Genomic DNA, 7,446 nt, shown 5'->3' on the forward strand with positions numbered 1-7,446 from the left:
GCGCAAGTTGTTGCAGCCCAGATACGTACACTGCTATATAAACATGAAGGCTGCACGGGTTTTTAATCAAGTCAGAGATTGAAGAGTTATTTTGTGAGTTTTGTGACTTGAGTGTTTTGTGAGCCACCTTGATGTTACCCTAACATCAAGTGTTGGACCTGAGTGTGTAGAGTTGATCTCTATTGTTCAGAGAGCAATCTCTGGTGTGTCTTTGATTTGTTTGTAAACACGGGTGAGTGATTGAGAGGGAGTGAGAGGGGTTCTCATATCTAAGAGTGGCTCTTAGGTAGAAGTTGCATGGGTAGTGGTTAGGTGAGAAGGTTGTATACAGTGGCTGTTAGATCTTCGAACTAATACTATTTTAGTGGATTTCCTCCCTGGCTTGGTAGCCCCCAGATGTAGGTGACGTTGCACCGAACTGGGTTAACAATTCTCTTGTGTTATTTACTTGTTTAATCTGTTCATACTGTCATATACAATCTGCATGTTCTGAAGCGCGATGTCGTGACATCCTGTACGACATCTGTCCTCAGTATCAGAATTTCATGAAGACTAAACGATGAAGTTATTATACTTAAAAGATTATAAATACATGGTTAAAAGTAAGTTTTATGAGGCCAAATAACTAAAACCAATTTCCTCACCAAGACTGCATCACAAACAAATCCAAATACTTGGAACAGTCACCAGAATTATCAAAAGGATGGAAAGAATTAATCATTCTTGCTAATTTGCACAGCAGTATGAATGTGCAAAAAATGTGATTAAATTTTGGAGATGTTGAATTATGTCTTGGGAAAGGAAGAATGGTGATTCAGTTTGGCGCACACCAAAGACATCCAGATCATTTTGGAACAAGCACTAGAGGAAGAGCATAAAATTGCTTCACGCGTAAGATGACACCACAAAAATCATAATAAAACTAATTGAATAAGAACTTGATAGAGAAGGATACCATAGTTTTGAGCCCCCAACAAAACAACACTGCTGAGAGCCATGCACCTTTGACCAGCAGCACCAAAACTTGCAGCAACTAAAGCATTTACAGTAGCATTGCCACTTGCATTAGGCATTACAACCACATGATTTTTGGCCCCCATATTAGCCTGAAAACTTGAATACATGATGCAATTAATTACCAAATGCCAAATAAGCCCATGAGTTCCTTTACTTGGAAAGTTTTTCAAGAAACAAGTGAACAAGTGAAGAACAAAAGTTTAATTAGAAAAGATTATAGCATACATGGGTTCCATGAACTATATTTAAGACACCATTAGGCAAACCAGCTTCCATTGCCAATTCTGCAAGCATTACAGAAGCACCTGGAAAAATGCCAAAGTTATGATATCCAATTCTTTCTGCCATAAGTTGCATGTAACCAAAAATGATGAATCATGAAAGTGGACAACATACTGTATATTTCTGAGTTCTGCCAGTTAAGTTTGTTATTACCATAGAAGCATGCTGCACGTACCATTACATGGATGGGGAAGAAAAACTCAAGGGTGGACAATAATATTTAGTATTTCATTACTTGATGGATAAATAAGAACACATTTATCAGTCATCACAAAAGCAAAATTAATATAGACTTCTCAAACTGTAAGATCTGACATTCTTCCTAATATTATCTATTCAGAAATTAAATTTAATAAGATGATCCATGTGAGGCAGAAACATGGACACAATAAAAAAGGCAAGACTTTACTTGGGTGGCACTAGCTTCCTTTCTTGCTAAAGTATCACTTGCAAAATGCAAACTTAAAGTAACTCGTCCTTAATTAGTTTAAATGGATTTACATTGCGAAAAGAGCAAGTGCAGGCAGGGTTCAAAGCAGTTGAGGGGTACTTATCTATTATTTTAAATTATAAAATGAACATTAGTGAAGATATTGTTCCTACAAATATTCTACGAAAAATTCCTTAGTGAAGATCAAAGCTAAAAAAGTATTTGAATGTAACAAGAAAGGAAGGTTGAAAAAAATTTAAATGGCAAGAACATTAATTTTGGAAACAATTGCATAGCAAAATAACCACCAAAAAAGTTGGAAACAACTTACCCACAAGGGAATCATTGCAGGAAAATTGAATGGACAAATACCAGCACATACACCAAGTGGCTCTCTAATGTTGTAAGTATCAATTCCACTTGATACATTGGAAAAATATTCTCCCATTTGTAGAGTTTCCATCCCACAAGCATGTTCCACCACCTCTAAATGACATAAATCAAAATGTTCAGAGAAGCTCATCACCAAAATTATGAGCTCAAATCAATATTTCATTTCAAAAGCTTCTCAAGCAACATACTAGAAACACCAATCTAAACCATGGAATACATCTCCTTGTACATCCTTTAATGTCTTTCCTTGTTTAGTGGTCACATTCAGTGCAAGTTTATCCTGAAATAGTTACAAAGTAGTCATGTGACTAAATGGCATAGGTGTCAGTATGGTGTCTTGGCCTAAATTTGAGACTATATGTGGCAAAGGCATAGAACATTGTAAAATGTTTACCATATCTTTGCGTATAAGATCCTAGAACTTTAACATAACTCGTTGGTGTTTCATGATTGTAGTTTTTCGCCATGACAGAAATGCGAAATGATGTAATACCCTGTCGAAGGTCTCTCATAATCTTCTCCTACCCCAGTACGACCAACATTGCCAGATAAGGATCCAAATTCCGAACCTTCCACTTGTATGTCTACCTCTTCAATCTCCTTTTGCCATCTTTCAAACTCATCAACATCAGGAGTAGACACTACATAACAGGTTAGTCTCTAGCCTTCGCAAACAACAAGAACAACAAATACAAATAATAATAATAATAATAATAATAATAATAATAATAATAATAATTGAAAATCCTAAGTGAAAGAGAAGGAAATTCATACTAGTGGTTGAAGAATTAGGTCCCTACTAGTTAATTTGAGCCCACAGGTCAAAAATCGAGGACAAGGGTTGCCACTCACTCCTTTCTTCAAACCACACAAACACATTTTTGAGGTTTTCACCCTTCTAGGAGACCTTCTCGGCATCGCCCCGAAGAAGTGTCATTTGTGACGAAGAGAGAAGGATTGAGTAGGGTTTGGATTAGGGCTTAGGGTTTCTAGCAGCGAGAGACACGATTGTTGAAGAATGTTAGTGGGCACGAGTGAGAGAGACGTGTGCCTTTTAAATAAGTCAGATGCATTTTCAAAGACGATTTTTTACGAAACCGATGTAGTAATACGTTTTCAAAGACGGTTTTGAGAAAAACGTCTTTGAAAAGTTGCAATTATTTATAAAAATGTCACTACCCTTTTTTTTAAGACGATTATTGTATAATCGTCGTAGATCTGTTGTCATCGAAAACATTTATTTTAGTAGTGTGCTATGGTCTATATGGAAAAGCAAAAAGTTGTATAGTAGATAATAAAAAAAGGAATACAAATTATAAGCAAATTTACAATTCCAATTTTATCCTTGTTTTAGGATAAATATCAACTTTACACATCATGAACACATAGCACATATATGACAAAGGACTTAAAGATCATAAATCAGGTATAAATTTAAGCAATCGATTGAAGCAAGAAGTGCCCTAGTGGCAAATCGGCTTTGGACAAGTCTGATGTAACCTTGAGAATAGGATATTTAACAAAAATACTTGTGATAACACCACGTAGGCAAATACTATAAATAAGCATTATGTAATCACAAATAGGGATGACACAACATAATTCAACACTACGAGACTTCAAAGATATCTTTCTCCCTCTCTAAATTCTCTCTATGATTGTCTCATTTTCTCCAAACCTATTTCAGGTTGCACAAGTCAAATCACAGTCCGTGTTCTACACCATAACAATCCTTATGTCTGTATTTTATGTTAGAGTTTTAACAATTGTTTATAAGTTTTATGTTGGAAACATCTTATATGACAGTGAGAGGCATAAATCTAGATCTTATAATTGGAAAGGGAGGGTAAAGATTTAATATAAAAAAGTCACAAGACTTTTTAAATGGTCACATAACATTAATTAAATCTTGAATCCAAGAGGAATAAAAATATTGTTGGAGTCTTGCACACCACAAGTTCACCGGGTTATATTTGAAAAACCACTTAATCACATTTTTATTGTATGCTTTTGTGTGTGTTTGGATGGAGGTTGATAAAATTGATTTTAAATAAAATTAATTTTGAAGTGATGTGATTTATATTTGAATTTTGTATTATAAAATCAAGTTAGAAGTAAAATTCAGTACAAAATTTTTGATCCAATACAAAAGTTACTCAAAGTTGCTTCAACTCAGAAATAATTCTAAATTCTTCTCTAACTTGAAACCAAACATATGAAAATGTATCTAAAATCAATTTTAAACTCAAAATCAATTCTTTAACTCCAAACCAAACACATACTTCATGTCTCACTTTCATCGCAGTTTTGTGAAGAAATTTGCAAACATGGACCCTACCATAATCATACACATCCCATGTAACTTTGAACTCAACCGAACAAGTGAAAGTCTGTATTTCATCCTCTTTCCTCGTTGGAGTTAATTTCTTTCCTTTTCTTTGTTAGGAAACGAACACAGCCTTAAAGATGTTATAGGAAAAAAAGGTTAATAAGGTGATCTTTCGAAATTCAATATTCAATTAGATGCCTTCTATAAATACCTTTATAATATATTTATTGTAAATACCTTATATAAAGATCAGTATAGTCTTTAAGGCTATCAATCTCTACATTTATTGAGATATACTACGATGATTTTTAATTATTTCGTGATCTTAATTATTTTTGCAGAAAGAGGGGAGTTTTATAAGACTTGTATGAAAGAACATTTGGGTTACAAGTATCGATCACAGCAAATATATATGTAAATCATTAGATGTAATAATACATTTGAAAAAGAATCAAACTCTAGGTGAGGTCTTAATGATAAGAAAATAAGATGTGCATCTCGCAGGTTACCACTACACAAACCCGAGTGAAAGACCCACTCATAAATGTGTGAAAGTGAGTGAAATGTATGAAGGCAACAAATGCTAAACTACCCAACCTGCAAAACAAACAACATGCATAATAACAACCGATATTCTAGCTAGCCTATGGTTAAGCATATAAAACATATTTACAAACACCAACACATATGATGAAATAAAACTGTTCACAACAAAAAAAAAAGGCCGGTTAGATAAATAGAATAAAAGTTACAAATTTACTTAACTAATTATGAGTAATACAAATACCAGTGCAAAAAGTACCAAGATTGTGAAGAAGGATTAGTATACTTATACATCAATTGTTCATATTATAAAACATTTGAAAGTTGTCAAGGATTGAACATAATTTCTATGGGTGGAACACACCAAGAAAAAAAAATTGTGTCATTTCTCTCCTCCTCTCTCTACTTTGATTATATTTTATCTATGCTAATCTAATAGGAAAAGAGTTGAGCTTATGTCAAAGTTTTTTTTTTCAACTATATACCAAGGCCTCTTGTAAATTTGTTTTTGTCCTTCACAAACTCTTGAGACAAAGTATTGTTCTGCCATTTACAAAACCTCGTTTAATTTACAATTACAAATTGAGTTTTAAAGTGTTGTTTTGCCCAAATTATTTATGAAATGTTTTTTAAAGTACAATTCTACCCCTTTTCTTAAATTTTATATTTATTTTTACATTATATTTTCCTTTTCTTTATAACACATATTTTCATCATTTCGCATTTACTTTTTATTTTTAAGATTCTAAAATTACTATATCTCGTATTTTTTCCGTTAATATATCTTTATTTTTCTTTGAATTTCATCTTTCTCACATTAGTTTCTATCAATTTTTTCTTATTATATTAAAAATTTATTTTTCATCGCAAATCATTACTTTCAAATTAAAGCAACTCTTTAGTCAATTTATAAATCTACCCTGTTTTCTCTAAAAGCTTAAGTGATAGTATTTTTTTTTTACTTATTTGTTTGAAATAATTAAGCATATATTTGTTATATGAATTTATGTTTTTTTTAAATAAATTGCTTAAATTAACATAATTTTCAGTGAAAAATTAAAAATATTAACACAATAAACGAAACTTTTATTAACTATATGCATGAAAGTTTTTATTTTCTGTCATTCACATAAGTTTTTGGATCCAAAGCTGTTAAAAAGTCTAAAATCGACTCAATATACACATAATTAATCACAATATCGCAAGACTTGTTACGCTGTGAGTGTTTGACCTCTCACTTTCACACGGAGCATTTTTTGGTTTATTTTACAATTTACAGAAAGCATCTTAAGACTTAAATGGAATATGCACACTTTTAATAATAAAATAAAAAAATTGACTAAGCGGCAGGCACACAGATTTTTAAGCAGAAGCAGGACGTCGTTTACAAAAATAATGCACAAAAACGTAGAATCAAAGTTGCATCGAAACGCGAGCTGCTTAAACAAAATTTGACTCTTGCAAGGAATTTCCGACGATTATATACTATTATTTTATAGTGTATTTGAGAAAAAAAAGTTATTTCATATTTTTACACTCTAATTCAATCATTATTTCTTTTATTTATATATATATATATATATATATATATAAAATAAGTTTATTAACTTTTATAATTATTATCTTAAAAATTATTTTAACGATTATTTCTTTTGACTTTTCAAATCTATTTATAATCAATATAAATTAATATATTATACATTTATTAGTTAATCTCAAGAAGTTAAAAATATTGATATTTTTTTAATTCTTACAAAAAAATAAATTTATGATCACTGTTCTGAAAAATTAATTTAAAAAATTATGTTCTAAAAAATAGTAGTATCTCACTAATTAATACAAAATTATTTACAAGTATGTATATGATTTCTTTTACATTATATGATTTCTAAATTATTTACGAGTATGATAAAGAAATAAATTTATGATCAATTACTTATTAACTGCATTAAAAGCAAAGACATTTAAAATTATTTAACAGTATGATAAGGAAATTAATTGATTGGCTGAAAAAGTAATTTTGAAATTTTATGTTGAAAAAATAAATACATTGATTTATTACGAATTGTTATATTTAAAATTAAACTATTCATCTCATGGTTATAAATAGTTTATATTTATTATTTACTATATTTAAAATTGAATATTTCAAATTAAAAGATTTATATTTCATTATTTTATTCTGCAATTACGAATATTTAAATGCTTAATTTAGTATTTTTAACAGTTACAAGTAATAATATTGAAAGATCCTTTTTGTAGTAATTGATATTTAATAATTTTATTAATAATCAAATAATTATTAAAATTTCTGAAATCTCATTATTCAATGGTGTACACATTTTTTGAATATGGCACGTTAAATATGGCCCAAAATTTCTTAATTATGAAATATTGCACATTAACTTGATTTTTTAAAATTTATTTACGTTATTTAGAAGAAGAAAACAAA

At 30.4% G+C, this 7,446-nt stretch overlaps 1 pseudogene; it reads right to left on the minus strand.

Annotated features, from left to right (window-relative positions):
- Positions 1-640: 640 nt before the first annotated feature.
- On the minus strand, positions 641-3,040 carry LOC113000195 (methylmalonate-semialdehyde dehydrogenase [acylating], mitochondrial-like; annotated as a pseudogene).
- Between the last annotated feature and the right edge of the window lie 4,406 nt (positions 3,041-7,446).

Source organism: Glycine max, chromosome 18 (assembly GCF_000004515.6).
Source record: "Glycine max cultivar Williams 82 chromosome 18, Glycine_max_v4.0, whole genome shotgun sequence".
In the NCBI taxonomy this organism is placed as follows: domain Eukaryota; kingdom Viridiplantae; phylum Streptophyta; class Magnoliopsida; order Fabales; family Fabaceae; genus Glycine; species Glycine max.